The sequence below is a fragment of the Coffea arabica genome, chromosome 11c (genome assembly GCF_036785885.1).
Source record: "Coffea arabica cultivar ET-39 chromosome 11c, Coffea Arabica ET-39 HiFi, whole genome shotgun sequence".
NCBI classification, from domain to species: Eukaryota; Viridiplantae; Streptophyta; class Magnoliopsida; order Gentianales; family Rubiaceae; genus Coffea; species Coffea arabica.
Window position 1 is genome coordinate 22,396,704 of NC_092330.1, and position 15,019 is coordinate 22,411,722.

The 15,019-nt window shown below is 44.1% G+C and overlaps 7 non-coding genes and 11 pseudogenes across 7 annotated transcripts; all 18 read right to left on the minus strand.

Annotated features, from left to right (window-relative positions):
* Positions 1–669: 669 nt before the first annotated feature.
* Positions 670–787, minus strand: LOC140018916 (5S ribosomal RNA; annotated as a pseudogene).
* A 411-nt stretch (positions 788–1,198) lies between these two features.
* Positions 1,199–1,317, minus strand: LOC140017797 (5S ribosomal RNA). The gene has a single exon (XR_011824103.1). It is a non-coding gene; the product is annotated as a 5S ribosomal RNA (ribosomal RNA).
* A 926-nt stretch (positions 1,318–2,243) lies between these two features.
* LOC140018918 (5S ribosomal RNA) lies at positions 2,244–2,361 on the minus strand (annotated as a pseudogene).
* A 411-nt stretch (positions 2,362–2,772) lies between these two features.
* LOC140017135 (5S ribosomal RNA) lies at positions 2,773–2,891 on the minus strand. Its single transcript, XR_011823449.1, has one exon. It is a non-coding gene; the product is annotated as a 5S ribosomal RNA (ribosomal RNA).
* Positions 2,892–3,818: 927 nt separating this feature from the next.
* Positions 3,819–3,936, minus strand: LOC140019730 (5S ribosomal RNA; annotated as a pseudogene).
* Positions 3,937–4,348: 412 nt separating this feature from the next.
* On the minus strand, positions 4,349–4,467 carry LOC140017136 (5S ribosomal RNA). The gene has a single exon (XR_011823450.1). It is a non-coding gene; the product is annotated as a 5S ribosomal RNA (ribosomal RNA).
* A 927-nt stretch (positions 4,468–5,394) lies between these two features.
* Positions 5,395–5,512, minus strand: LOC140018919 (5S ribosomal RNA; annotated as a pseudogene).
* A 411-nt stretch (positions 5,513–5,923) lies between these two features.
* On the minus strand, positions 5,924–6,042 carry LOC140017798 (5S ribosomal RNA). The gene has a single exon (XR_011824104.1). It is a non-coding gene; the product is annotated as a 5S ribosomal RNA (ribosomal RNA).
* Positions 6,043–6,968: 926 nt separating this feature from the next.
* On the minus strand, positions 6,969–7,086 carry LOC140018920 (5S ribosomal RNA; annotated as a pseudogene).
* Positions 7,087–7,497: 411 nt separating this feature from the next.
* Positions 7,498–7,616, minus strand: LOC140017137 (5S ribosomal RNA). Its single transcript, XR_011823451.1, has one exon. It is a non-coding gene; the product is annotated as a 5S ribosomal RNA (ribosomal RNA).
* Positions 7,617–8,537: 921 nt separating this feature from the next.
* LOC140018529 (5S ribosomal RNA) lies at positions 8,538–8,661 on the minus strand (annotated as a pseudogene).
* A 912-nt stretch (positions 8,662–9,573) lies between these two features.
* On the minus strand, positions 9,574–9,691 carry LOC140019731 (5S ribosomal RNA; annotated as a pseudogene).
* A 411-nt stretch (positions 9,692–10,102) lies between these two features.
* On the minus strand, positions 10,103–10,221 carry LOC140017379 (5S ribosomal RNA). Its single transcript, XR_011823689.1, has one exon. It is a non-coding gene; the product is annotated as a 5S ribosomal RNA (ribosomal RNA).
* Positions 10,222–11,140: 919 nt separating this feature from the next.
* On the minus strand, positions 11,141–11,264 carry LOC140018505 (5S ribosomal RNA; annotated as a pseudogene).
* A 911-nt stretch (positions 11,265–12,175) lies between these two features.
* On the minus strand, positions 12,176–12,293 carry LOC140019732 (5S ribosomal RNA; annotated as a pseudogene).
* Positions 12,294–13,218: 925 nt separating this feature from the next.
* On the minus strand, positions 13,219–13,336 carry LOC140019734 (5S ribosomal RNA; annotated as a pseudogene).
* Positions 13,337–13,748: 412 nt separating this feature from the next.
* Positions 13,749–13,867, minus strand: LOC140017139 (5S ribosomal RNA). The gene has a single exon (XR_011823453.1). It is a non-coding gene; the product is annotated as a 5S ribosomal RNA (ribosomal RNA).
* Positions 13,868–14,793: 926 nt separating this feature from the next.
* On the minus strand, positions 14,794–14,911 carry LOC140019735 (5S ribosomal RNA; annotated as a pseudogene).
* Positions 14,912–15,019: the final 108 nt, after the last annotated feature.

Sequence of the window (15,019 nt, forward strand, 5' to 3'; positions counted from 1 at the left end):
CGATCCAGCGGTACCGTTCCTGACTTGTCTCGCGCCTTCAGATCCGCCTTCATGCTTCGATGAGAAGCAAAATATAAAGCAATCGTTCCGACGGAGCTAAATTACTACAGCATAAAGAACGAAGGGGAAATTTGGATTTCGAAACAAAAAAGGGAGGGGTGCAACACGAGGATTTCCCAGGGGGTCACCTAGGGGTGTCAACGGGCCGGGTCCGGGCCGGAATTCATTATTCCGGACCCGGACCCGGATCCGACCCGTTTACCCGACGGGTCTTTTATTCGGTGTTCCGGATCCGGACCCGGCGAGTCTCGGATCCGGGTCGGGTCTACCCGAACAAATTTGCCAAAATTTATAATTTCTAACAAAAAAGAGAAAAAGATATATTTGTAAACAAATTTCTAGCTAATGCAAAGAAAAAACCAAATAAGAAAATAAATCAAATTGATTTTACTCAAATACATCATCCTAATCAAATTATATTGATAATATATATTTTTTATAAATTATTAAATCATTTATATCCGGATCCGGGTCTAATACGGGTCGGAATACTATATTCCGTATCCGACCCGTTTTTTTGTTTGAAAAAACGGATCCGGATCCGGATAACGGAATTAAATCCCTACCCATACCCGCAAAAATTTCAGGGATCCGATCCGGATCCGGGTCTAGACCCGACCCGTTGACAGGCCTAGGGTCACCCATCCTAGTACTACTGTCGCCCAAGCACGCTTAACTTCGGAGTTCTGATGGGATCCGGTGCATTAGTGCTGGTATGATCGCACCCGCCATGTTCCTTTCGCTTTATTCTTTTAAACTGCCACGTCCTGTGAAGCAGTTTGGCTTTTCTGGACCCGAATTCATTCTAAGCGTCAATTCATGAATTTCCTCTCATCCTTTTATTTATTTACTTTTATATTTTTTTCTTGTTGCTTTGCACCTTTTTTTTCACTCGTCGCACAACTCTCAATTATCCTGAAATTGATCCTTCACGCTTGCGCTTATACATTTGCGCCGACAACTTTGACCGACGATCCGGGCTTCGATCCAGCCGTACCGTTCCTGACTTGTCTCGCGCCTTCAGATCCGCCTTCATGCTTCGATAAGAAGCAAAATATAAAGCAATCGTCCCGACGGAGCTAAATTACTACAGCATAAAGAACGAAGGGGAAATTTGGATTTCGAAACAAAAAAGGGAGGGGTGCAACACGAGAACTTCCCAAGGGGTCACCCATCCTAGTACTACTCTCGCCCAAGCATGCTTAACTTCGGAGTTCTGATGGGATCCGGTGCATTAGTGCTGGTATGATCGCACCCGCCATGTTCCTTTCGCTTTATTCTTTTAAACTGCCCCGTCCTGTGAAGCAGTGTGGCTTTTCTGGACCCGAATTCATTTTAAGCGTCAATTCAAGAATTTCCCTTCATCCTTTTATTTATTTACTTTTACATTTTTTTCTTGTTGATTTGCACCATTTTTTTTTCCCTCGTCGCGCAACTCTCAATTATCCTGAAATTGATCCTTCACGCTTGCGCTTATACATTTGCGCCGACAACTTTGACCGACGATCCGGGCTTCGATCCAGCCGTACCGTTCCTGACTTGTCTCGCGCCTTCAGATCCGCCTTCATGCTTCGATGAGAAGCAAAATATAAAGCAATCGTTCCGACGGAGCTAAATTACTACAGCATAAAGAACGAAGGGGAAATTTGGATTTCGAAACAAAAAAGGGAGGGGTGCAACACGAGGATTTCCCAGGGGGTCACCTAGGGGTGTCAACGGGCCGGGTCCGGGCCGGAATTCATTATTCCGGACCCGGACCCGGATCCGACCCGTTTACCCGACGGTCTTTTATTCTGTGTTCCGGATCCGGACCCGGCGAGTCTCGGATCCGGGTCGGGTCTACCCGAACAAATTTGCCAAAATTTATAATTTCTAACAAAAAAGAGAAAAAGATATATTTGTAAACAAATTTCTAGCTAATGCAAAGAAAAAACCAAATAAGAAAATAAATCAAATTGATTTTACTCAAATACATCATCCTAATCAAATTATATTGATAATATATATTTTTTATAAATTATTAAATCATTTATATCCGGATCCGGGTCTAATACGGGTCGGAATACTATATTCCGTATCCGACCCGTTTTTTTGTTTGAAAAAACGGATCCGGATCCGGATAACGGAATTAAATCCCTACCCATACCCGCAAAAATTTCAGGGATCCGATCCGGATCCGGGTCTAGACCCGACCCGTTGACAGGCCTAGGGTCACCCATCCTAGTACTACTGTCGCCCAAGCACGCTTAACTTCGGAGTTCTGATGGGATCCGGTGCATTAGTGCTGGTATGATCGCACCCGCCATGTTCCTTTCGCTTTATTCTTTTAAACTGCCACGTCCTGTGAAGCAGTTTGGCTTTTCTGGACCCGAATTCATTCTAAGCGTCAATTCATGAATTTCCTCTCATCCTTTTATTTATTTACTTTTATATTTTTTTCTTGTTGCTTTGCACCTTTTTTTTCACTCGTCGCACAACTCTCAATTATCCTGAAATTGATCCTTCACGCTTGCGCTTATACATTTGCGCCGACAACTTTGACCGACGATCCGGGCTTCGATCCAGCCGTACCGTTCCTGACTTGTCTCGCGCCTTCAGATCCGCCTTCATGCTTCGATGAGAAGCAAAATATAAAGCAATCGTTCCGACGGAGCTAAATTACTACAGCATAAAGAACGAAGGGGAAATTTGGATTTCGAAACAAAAAAGGGAGGGGTGCAACACGAGGACTTCCCAGGGGGTCACCCATCCTAGTACTACTCTCGCCCAAGCACGCTTAACTTCGGAGTTCTGATGGGATCCGGTGCATTAGTGCTGGTATGATCGCACCCGCCATGTTCCTTTCGCTTTATTCTTTTAAACTGCCCCGTCCTGTGAAGCAGTGTGGCTTTTCTGGACCCGAATTCATTTTAAGCGTCAATTCAAGAATTTCCCCTCATCCTTTTATTTATTTACTTTTACATTTTTTTCTTGTTGATTTGCACCATTTTTTTTTCCCTCGTCGCGCAACTCTCAATTATCCTGAAATTGATCCTTCACGCTTGCGCTTATACATTTGCGCCGACAACTTTGATCGACGATCCGGGCTTCGATCCAGCCGTACCGTTCCTGACTTGTCTCGCGCCTTCAGATCCGCCTTCATGCTTCGATGAGAAGCAAAATATAAAGCAATCGTTCCGACGGAGCTAAATTACTACAGCATAAAGAACGAAGGGGAAATTTGGATTTCGAAACAAAAAAGGGAGGGGTGCAACACGAGGATTTCCCAGGGGGTCACCTAGGGGTGTCAACGGGCCGGGTCCGGGCCGGAATTCATTATTCCGGACCCGGACCCGGATCCGACCCGTTTACCCGACGGGTCTTTTATTCGGTGTTCCGGATCCGGACCCGACGAGTCTCGGTTCCGGGTCGGGTCTACCCGAACAAATTTGCCAAAATTTATAATTTCTAACAAAAAAAAGAAAAAGATATATTTGTAAACAAATTTCTAGCTAATGCAAAGAAAAAACCAAATAAGAAAATAAATCAAATTGATTTTACTCAAATACATCATCCTAATCAAATTATATTGATAATATATATTTTTTATAAATTATTAAATCATTTATATCCGGATCCGGGTCTAATACGGGTCGGAATACTATATTCCGTATCCGACCCGTTTTTTTGTTTGAAAAAACGGATCCGGATCCGGATAACGGAATTAAATCCCTACCCATACCCGCAAAAATTTCAGGGATCCGATCCGGATCCGGGTGTAGACCCGACCCGTTGACCGGCCTAGGGTCACCCATCCTAGTACTACTGTCGCCCAAGCACGCTTAACTTCGAAGTTCTGATGGGATCCGGTGCATTAGTGCTGGTATGATCGCACCCGCCATGTTCCTTTCGCTTTATTCTTTTAAACTGTCACGTCCTGTGAAGCAGTTTGGCTTTTCTGGACCCGAATTCATTCTAAGCGTCAATTCATGAATTTCCTCTCATCCTCTTATTTATTTACTTTTACATTTTTTTCTTGTTGATTTGCACCATTTTTTTTCCCTCGTCGCGCAACTCTCAATTATCCTGAAATTGATCCTTCACGCTTGCGCTTATACATTTGCGCCGAAAACTTTGACCGACGATCCGGGCTTCGATCCAGCCGTACCGTTCCTGACTTGTCTCGCGCCTTCAGATCCGCCTTCATGCTTCGATGAGAAGCAAAATATAAAGCAATCGTTCCGACGGAGCTAAATGACTACAGCATAAAGAACGAAGGGGAAATTTGAATTTCGAAACAAAAAAGGGAGGGGTGCAACACGAGGACTTCCCAGGGGGTCACCCATCCTAGTACTACTCTCGCCCAAGCACGCTTAACTTCGGAGTTCTGATGGGATCCGGTGCATTAGTGCTGGTATGATCGCACCCGACATGTTTCTTTCGCTTTATTCTTTTAAACTGCCCCGTCCTGTGAAGCAGTGTGGCTTTTCTGGACCCGAATTCATTTTAAGCGTCAATTCAAGAATTTCTCCTCATCCTTTTATTTATTTACTTTTACATTTTTTTCTTGTTGATTTGCACCATTTTTTTTTCCCTCGTCGCGCAACTCTCAATTATCCTGAAATTGATCCTTCACGCTTGCGCTTATACATTTGCGCCGACAACTTTGACCGACGATCCGGGCTTCGATCCAGCGGTACCGTTCCTGACTTGTCTCGCGCCTTCAGATCCGCCTTCATGCTTCGATGAGAAGCAAAATATAAAGCAATCGTTCCGACGGAGCTAAATTACTACAGCATAAAGAACGAAGGGGAAATTTGGATTTCGAAACAAAAAAGGGAGGGGTGCAACACGAGGATTTCCCAGGGGGTCACCTAGGGGTGTCAACGGGCCGGGTCCGGGCCGGAATTCATTATTCCGGACCCGGACCCGGATCCGACCCGTTTACCCGACGGGTCTTTTATTCGGTGTTCCGGATCCGGACCCGGCGAGTCTCGGATCCGGGTCGGGTCTACCCGAACAAATTTGCCAAAATTTATAATTTCTAACAAAAAAGAGAAAAAGATATATTTGTAAACAAATTTCTAGCTAATGCAAAGAAAAAACCAAATAAGAAAATAAATCAAATTGATTTTACTCAAATACATCATCCTAATCAAATTATATTGATAATATATATTTTTTATAAATTATTAAATCATTTATATCCGGATCCGGGTCTAATACGGGTCGGAATACTATATTCCGTATCCGACCCGTTTTTTTGTTTGAAAAAACGGATCCGGATCCGGATAACGGAATTAAATCCCTACCCATACCCGCAAAAATTTCAGGGATCCGATCCGGATCCGGGTCTAGACCCGACCCGTTGACAGGCCTAGGGTCACCCATCCTAGTACTACTGTCGCCCAAGCACGCTTAACTTCGGAGTTCTGATGGGATCCGGTGCATTAGTGCTGGTATGATCGCACCCGCCATGTTCCTTTCGCTTTATTCTTTTAAACTGCCACGTCCTGTGAAGCAGTTTGGCTTTTCTGGACCCGAATTCATTCTAAGCGTCAATTCATGAATTTCCTCTCATCCTTTTATTTATTTACTTTTATATTTTTTTCTTGTTGCTTTGCACCTTTTTTTTCACTCGTCGCACAACTCTCAATTATCCTGAAATTGATCCTTCACGCTTGCGCTTATACATTTGCGCCGACAACTTTGACCGACGATCCGGGCTTCGATCCAGCCGTACCGTTCCTGACTTGTCTCGCGCCTTCAGATCCGCCTTCATGCTTCGATAAGAAGCAAAATATAAAGCAATCGTCCCGACGGAGCTAAATTACTACAGCATAAAGAACGAAGGGGAAATTTGGATTTCGAAACAAAAAAGGGAGGGGTGCAACACGAGAACTTCCCAAGGGGTCACCCATCCTAGTACTACTCTCGCCCAAGCATGCTTAACTTCGGAGTTCTGATGGGATCCGGTGCATTAGTGCTGGTATGATCGCACCCGCCATGTTCCTTTCGCTTTATTCTTTTAAACTGCCCCGTCCTGTGAAGCAGTGTGGCTTTTCTGGACCCGAATTCATTTTAAGCGTCAATTCAAGAATTTCCCTTCATCCTTTTATTTATTTACTTTTACATTTTTTTCTTGTTGATTTGCACCATTTTTTTTTCCCTCGTCGCGCAACTCTCAATTATCCTGAAATTGATCCTTCACGCTTGCGCTTATACATTTGCGCCGACAACTTTGACCGACGATCCGGGCTTCGATCCAGCCGTACCGTTCCTGACTTGTCTCGCGCCTTCAGATCCGCCTTCATGCTTCGATGAGAAGCAAAATATAAAGCAATCGTTCCGACGGAGCTAAATTACTACAGCATAAAGAACGAAGGGGAAATTTGGATTTCGAAACAAAAAAGGGAGGGGTGCAACACGAGGATTTCCCAGGGGGTCACCTAGGGGTGTCAACGGGCCGGGTCCGGGCCGGAATTCATTATTCCGGACCCGGACCCGGATCCGACCCGTTTACCCGACGGTCTTTTATTCTGTGTTCCGGATCCGGACCCGGCGAGTCTCGGATCCGGGTCGGGTCTACCCGAACAAATTTGCCAAAATTTATAATTTCTAACAAAAAAGAGAAAAAGATATATTTGTAAACAAATTTCTAGCTAATGCAAAGAAAAAACCAAATAAGAAAATAAATCAAATTGATTTTACTCAAATACATCATCCTAATCAAATTATATTGATAATATATATTTTTTATAAATTATTAAATCATTTATATCCGGATCCGGGTCTAATACGGGTCGGAATACTATATTCCGTATCCGACCCGTTTTTTTGTTTGAAAAAACGGATCCGGATACGGATAACGGAATTAAATCCCTACCCATACCCGCAAAAATTTCAGGGATCCGATCCGGATCCGGGTCTAGACCCGACCCGTTGACAGGCCTAGGGTCACCCATCCTAGTACTACTGTCGCCCAAGCACGCTTAACTTCGGAGTTCTGATGGGATCCGGTGCATTAGTGCTGGTATGATCGCACCCGCCATGTTCCTTTCGCTTTATTCTTTTAAACTGCCACGTCCTGTGAAGCAGTTTGGCTTTTCTGGACCCGAATTCATTCTAAGCGTCAATTCATGAATTTCCTCTCATCCTTTTATTTATTTACTTTTATATTTTTTTCTTGTTGCTTTGCACCTTTTTTTTCACTCGTCGCACAACTCTCAATTATCCTGAAATTGATCCTTCACGCTTGCGCTTATACATTTGCGCCGACAACTTTGACCGACGATCCGGGCTTCGATCCAGCCGTACCGTTCCTGACTTGTCTCGCGCCTTCAGATCCGCCTTCATGCTTCGATGAGAAGCAAAATATAAAGCAATCGTTCCGACGGAGCTAAATTACTACAGCATAAAGAACGAAGGGGAAATTTGGATTTCGAAACAAAAAAGGGAGGGGTGCAACACGAGGACTTCCCAGGGGGTCACCCATCCTAGTACTACTCTCGCCCAAGCACGCTTAACTTCGGAGTTCTGATGGGATCCGGTGCATTAGTGCTGGTATGATCGCACCCGCCATGTTCCTTTCGCTTTATTCTTTTAAACTGCCCCGTCCTGTGAAGCAGTGTGGCTTTTCTGGACCCGAATTCATTTTAAGCGTCAATTCAAGAATTTCCCCTCATCCTTTTATTTATTTACTTTTACATTTTTTTCTTGTTGATTTGCACCATTTTTTTTTCCCTCGTCGCGCAACTCTCAATTATCCTGAAATTGATCCTTCACGCTTGCGCTTATACATTTGCGCCGACAACTTTGACCGACGATCCGGGCTTCGATCCAGCCGTACCGTTCCTGACTTGTCTCGCGCCTTCAGATCCGCCTTCATGCTTCGATGAGAAGCAAAATATAAAGCAATCGTTACGACGGAGCTAAATTACTACAGCATAAAGAACGAAGGGGAAATTTGGATTTCGAAACAAAAAAGGGAGGGGTGCAACACGAGGATTTCCCAGGGGGTCACCTAGGGGTGTCAACGGGCCGGGTCCGGGCCGGAATTCATTATTCCGGACCCGGACCCGGATCCGACCCGTTTACCCGACGGGTCTTTTATTCGGTGTTCCGGATCCGGACCCGACGAGTCTCGGTTCCGGGTCGGGTCTACCCGAACAAATTTGCCAAAATTTATAATTTCTAACAAAAAAAAGAAAAAGATATATTTGTAAACAAATTTCTAGCTAATGCAAAGAAAAAACCAAATAAGAAAATAAATCAAATTGATTTTACTCAAATACATCATCCTAATCAAATTATATTGATAATATATATTTTTTATAAATTATTAAATCATTTATATCCGGATCCGGGTCTAATACGGGTCGGAATACTATATTCCGTATCCGACCCGTTTTTTTGTTTGAAAAAACGGATCCGGATCCGGATAACGGAATGAAATCCCTACCCTTACCCGCAAAAATTTTAGGGATCCGATCCGGATACGGGTGTAGACCCGACCCGTTGACAGGCCTAGGGTCACCCATCCTAGTACTACTGTCGCCCAAGCACGCTTAACTTCGGAGTTCTGATGGGATCCGGTGCATTAGTGCTGGTATGATCGCACCCGCCATGTTCCTTTCGCTTTATTCTTTTAAACTGCCACGTCCTGTGAAGCAGTTTGGCTTTTCTGGACCCGAATTCATTCTAAGCGTCAATTCATGAATTTCCTCACATCCTTTTACTTATTTACTTTTATATTTTTTTCTTGTTGCTTTGCACCTTTTTTTTCCCTCGTCGCACAACTCTCAATTATCCTGAAATTGATCCTTCACGCTTGCGCTTATACATTTGCGCCGACAACTTTGACCGACGATCCGGGCTTCGATCCAGCCGTACCGTTCCTGACTTGTCTCGCGCCTTCAGATCCGCCTTCATGCTTCGATGAGAAGCAAAATATAAAGCAATCGTTCCGACGGAGCTAAATTACTACAGCATAAAGAACGAAGGGAAAATTTTGATTTCGAAACAAAAAAGGGAGGGGTGCAACACGAGGATTTCCCAGGGGGTCACCTAGGGGTGTCAACGGGCCGGGTCTGGGCCGGAATTCATTATTCCGGAGCCGGACCCGGATCCGACGGGTCTTTTATTCGGTGTTTCGGATCCGGACCCGGCGAGTCTCGGATCCGGGTCGGGTCTACCCGAACAAATTTGCCAAAATTTATAATTTCTAACAAAAAAGAGAAAAAGATATATTTGTAAACAAATTTCTAGCTAATGCAAAGAAAAAACCAAATAAGAAAATAAATCAAATTGATTTTACTCAAATACATCATCCTAATCAAATTATATTGATAATATATATTTTTTATAAATTATTAAATCATTTATATCCGGATCCGGGTCTAGTACGGGTCGGAATACTATATTCCGTATCCGACCCGTTTTTTTGTTTGAAAAAACGGATCCGGATCCGGATAACGGAATTAAATCCCTACCCATACCAGCAAAAATTTCAGGGATCCGATCCGGATCCGGGTGTAGACCCGACCCGTTGACCGGCCTAGGGTCACCCATCCTAGTACTACTGTCGCCCAAGCACGCTTAACTTCGAAGTTCTGATGGGATCCGGTGCATTAGTGCTGGTATGATCGCACCCGCCATGTTCCTTTCGCTTTATTCTTTTAAACTGCCACGTCCTGTGAAGCAGTTTGGCTTTTCTGGACCCGAATTCATTCTAAGCGTCAATTCATGAATTTCCTCTCATCCTTTTATTTATTTACTTTTATATTTTTTTCTTGTTGCTTTGCACCTTTTTTTTCACTCGTCGCACAACTCTCAATTATCCTGAAATTGATCCTTCACGCTTGCGCTTATACATTTGCGCCGACAACTTTGACCGACGATCCGGGCTTCGATCCAGCCGTACCGTTCCTGATTTGTCTCGCGCCTTCAGATCCGCCTTCATGCTTCGATAAGAAGCAAAATATAAAGCAATCGACCCGACGGAGCTAAATTACTACAGCATAAAGAACGAAGGGGAAATTTGGATTTCGAAACAAAAAAGGGAGGGGTGCAACACGAGAACTTCCCAGGGGGTCACCCATCCTAGTACTACTCTCGCCCAAGCACGCTTAACTTCGGAGTTCTGATGGGATCCGGTGCATTAGTGCTGGTATGATCGCACCCGCCATGTTCCTTTCGCTTTATTCTTTTAAACTGCCCCGTCCTGTGAAGCAGTGTGGCTTTTCTGGACCCGAATTCATTTTAAGCGTCAATTCAAGAATTTCCCCTCATCCTTTTATTTATTTACTTTTACATTTTTTTCTTGTTGATTTGCACCATTTTTTTCCCTCGTCGCGCAACTCTCAATTATCCTGAAATTGATCCTTCACGCTTGCGCTTATACATTTGCGCCGACAACTTTGACCGACGATCCGGGCTTCGATCCAGCCGTACCGTTCCTGACTTGTCTCGCGCCTTCAGATCCGCCTTCATGCTTCGATGAGAAGCAAAATATAAAGCAATCGTTCCGACGGAGCTAAATTACTACAGCATAAAGAACGAAGGGGAAATTTGGATTTCGAAACAAAAAAGGGAGGGGTGCAACACGAGGATTTCCCAGGGGGTCACCTAGGGGTGTCAACGGGCCGGGTCCGGGCCGGAATTCATTATTCCGGACCCGGACCCGGATCCGACCCGTTTACCCGACGGGTCTTTTATTCGGTGTTCCGGATCCGGACCCGACGAGTCTCGGTTCCGGGTCGGGTCTACCCGAACAAATTTGCCAAAATTTATAATTTCTAACAAAAAAGAGAAAAAGATATATTTGTAAACAAATTTCTAGCTAATGCAAAGAAAAAACCAAATAAGAAAATAAATCAAATTGATTTTACTCAAATACATCATCCTAATCAAATTATATTGATAATATATATTTTTTATAAATTATTAAATCATTTATATCCGGATCCGGGTCTAATACGGGTCGGAATACTATATTCCGTATCCGACCCGTTTTTTTGTTTGAAAAAACGGATCCGGATCCGGATAACGGAATGAAATCCCTACCCTTACCCGCAAAAATTTTAGGGATCCGATCCGGATCCGGGTGTAGACCCGACCCGTTGACAGGCCTAGGGTCACCCATCCTAGTACTACTGTCGCCCAAGCACGCTTAACTTCGGAGTTCTGATGGGATCCGGTGCATTAGTGCTGGTATGATCGCACCCGCCATGTTCCTTTCGCTTTATTCTTTTAAACTGCCACGTCCTGTGAAGCAGTTTGGCTTTTCTGGACCCGAATTCATTCTAAGCGTCAATTCATGAATTTCCTCACATCCTTTTATTTATTTACTTTTATATTTTTTTCTTGTTGCTTTGCACCTTTTTTTTCCCTCGTCGCACAACTCTCAATTATCCTGAAATTGATCCTTCACGCTTGCGCTTATACATTTGCGCCGACAACTTTGACCGACGATCCGGGCTTCGATCCAGCCGTACCGTTCCTGACTTGTCTCGCGCCTTCAGATCCGCCTTCATGCTTCGATGAGAAGCAAAATATAAAGCAATCGTTCCGACGGAGCTAAATTACTACAGCATAAAGAACGAAGGGAAAATTTTGATTTCGAAACAAAAAAGGGAGGGGTGCAACACGAGGATTTCCCAGGGGGTCACCTAGGGGTGTCAACGGGCCGGGTCTGGGCCGGAATTCATTATTCCGGACCCGGACCCGGATCCGACGGGTCTTTTATTCGGTGTTTCGGATCCGGACCCGGCGAGTCTCGGATCCGGGTCGGGTCTACCCGAACAAATTTGCCAAAATTTATAATTTCTAACAAAAAAGAGAAAAAGATATATTTGTAAACAAATTTCTAGCTAATGCAAAGAAAAAACCAAATAAGAAAATAAATCAAATTGATTTTACTCAAATACATCATCCTAATCAAATTATATTGATAATATATATTTTTTATAAATTATTAAATCATTTATATCCGGATCCGGGTCTAATACGGGTCGGAATACTATATTCCGTATCCGACCCGTTTTTTTGTTTGAAAAAACGGATCGGATCCGGATAACGGAATTAAATCCCTACCCATACCCGCAAAAATTCCAGGGATCCGATCCGGATCCGGGTGTAGACCCGACCCGTTGACCGGCCTAGGGTCACCCATCCTAGTACTACTGTCGCCCAAGCACGCTTAACTTCGAAGTTCTGATGGGATCCGGTGCATTAGTGCTGGTATGATCGCACCCGCCATGTTCCTTTCGCTTTATTCTTTTAAACTGCCACGTCCTGTGAAGCAGTTTGGCTTTTCTGGACCCGAATTCATTCTAAGCGTCAATTCATGAATTTCCTCACATCCTTTTATTTATTTACTTTTATATTTTTTTCTTGTTGCTTTGCACCTTTTTTTTCCCTCGTCGCACAACTCTCAATTATCCTGAAATTGATCCTTCACGCTTGCGCTTATACATTTGCGCCGACAACTTTGACCGACGATCCGGGCTTCGATCCAGCCGTACCGTTCCTGACTTGTCTCGCGCTTTCAGATCCGCCTTCATGCTTCGATGAGAAGCAAAATATAAAGCAATCGTTCCGACGGAGCTAAATTACTACAGCATAAAGAACGAAGGGGAAATTTGGATTTCGAAACAAAAAAGGGAGGGGTGCAACACGAGGATTTCCCAGGGGGTCACCTAGGGGTGTCAACGGGCCGGGTCCGGGCCGGAATTCATTATTCCGGACCCGGACCCGGATCCGACCCGTTTACCCGACGGGTCTTTTATTCGGTGTTTCGGATCCAGACCCGCCGAGTCTCGGATCCGGGTCGGGTCTACCCGAACAAATTTCCCAAAATTTATAATTTCTAACAAAAAAGAGAAAAAGATATATTTGTAAACAAATTTCTAGCTAATGCAAAGAAAAAACCAAATAAGAAAATAAATCAAATTGATTTTACTCAAATACATCATCCTAATCAAATTATATTGATAATATATATTTTTTATAAATTATTAAATCATTTATATCCGGATCCGGGTCTAATACGGGTCGGAATACTATATTCCGTATCCGACCCGTTTTTTTGTTTGAAAAAACGGATCCGGATCCGGATAACGGAATTAAATCCCTACCCATACCCGCAAAAATTTCAGGGATCCGATCCGGATCCGGGTGTAGACCCGACCCGTTGACCGGCCTAGGGTCACCCATCCTAGTACTACTGTCGCCCAAGCACGCTTAACTTCGAAGTTCTGATGGGATCCGGTGCATTAGTGCTGGTATGATCGCACCCGCCATGTTCCTTTCGCTTTATTCTTTTAAACTGTCACGTCCTGTGAAGCAGTTTGGCTTTTCTGGACCCGAATTCATTCTAAGCGTCAATTCATGAATTTCCTCTCATCCTCTTATTTATTTACTTTTACATTTTTTTCTTGTTGATTTGCACCATTTTTTTTCCCTCGTCGCGCAACTCTCAATTATCCTGAAATTGATCCTTCACGCTTGCGCTTATACATTTGCGCCGAAAACTTTGACCGACGATCCGGGCTTCGATCCAGCCGTACCGTTCCTGACTTGTCTCGCGCCTTCAGATCCGCCTTCATGCTTCGATGAGAAGCAAAATATAAAGCAATCGTTCCGACGGAGCTAAATGACTACAGCATAAAGAACGAAGGGGAAATTTGAATTTCGAAACAAAAAAGGGAGGGGTGCAACACGAGGACTTCCCAGGGGGTCACCCATCCTAGTACTACTCTCGCCCAAGCACGCTTAACTTCGGAGTTCTGATGGGATCCGGTGCATTAGTGCTGGTATGATCGCACCCGACATGTTTCTTTCGCTTTATTCTTTTAAACTGCCCCGTCCTGTGAAGCAGTGTGGCTTTTCTGGACCCGAATTCATTTTAAGCGTCAATTCAAGAATTTCTCCTCATCCTTTTATTTATTTACTTTTACATTTTTTTCTTGTTGATTTGCACCATTTTTTTTTCCCTCGTCGCGCAACTCTCAATTATCCTGAAATTGATCCTTCACGCTTGCGCTTATACATTTGCGCCGACAACTTTGACCGACGATCCGGGCTTCGATCCAGCGGTACCGTTCCTGACTTGTCTCGCGCCTTCAGATCCGCCTTCATGCTTCGATGAGAAGCAAAATATAAAGCAATCGTTCCGACGGAGCTAAATTACTACAGCATAAAGAACGAAGGGGAAATTTGGATTTCGAAACAAAAAAGGGAGGGGTGCAACACGAGGATTTCCCAGGGGGTCACCTAGGGGTGTCAACGGGCCGGGTCCGGGCCGGAATTCATTATTCCGGACCCGGACCCGGATCCGACCCGTTTACCCGACGGGTCTTTTATTCGGTGTTTCGGATCCGGACCCGGCGAGTCTCGGATCCGGGTCGGGTCTACCCGAACAAATTTCCCAAAATTTACAATTTCTAACAAAAAAGAGAAAAAGATATATTTGTAATCAAATTTCTAGCTAATGCAAAGAAAAAACCAAATAAGAAAATAAATCAAATTGATTTTACTCAAATACATCATCCTAATCAAATTATATTGATAATATATATTTTTTATAAATTATTAAATCATTTATATCCGGATCCGGGTCTAATACGGGTCGGAATACTATATTCCGTATCCGACCCGTTTTTTTGTTTGAAAAAACGGATCGGATCCGGATAACGGAATTAAATCCCTACCCATACCCGCAAAAATTCCAGGGATCCGATCCGGATCCGGGTGTAGACCCGACCCGTTGACCGGCCTAGGGTCACCCATCCTAGTACTACTGTCGCCCAAGCACGCTTAACTTCGAAGTTCTGATGGGATCCGGTGCATTAGTGCTGGTATGATCGCACCCGCCATGTTCCTTTCGCTTTATTCTTTTAAACTGCCACGTCCTGTGAAGCAGTTTGGCTTTTCTGGACCCGAATTCATTCTAAGCGTCAATTCATGAATTTCCTCACAT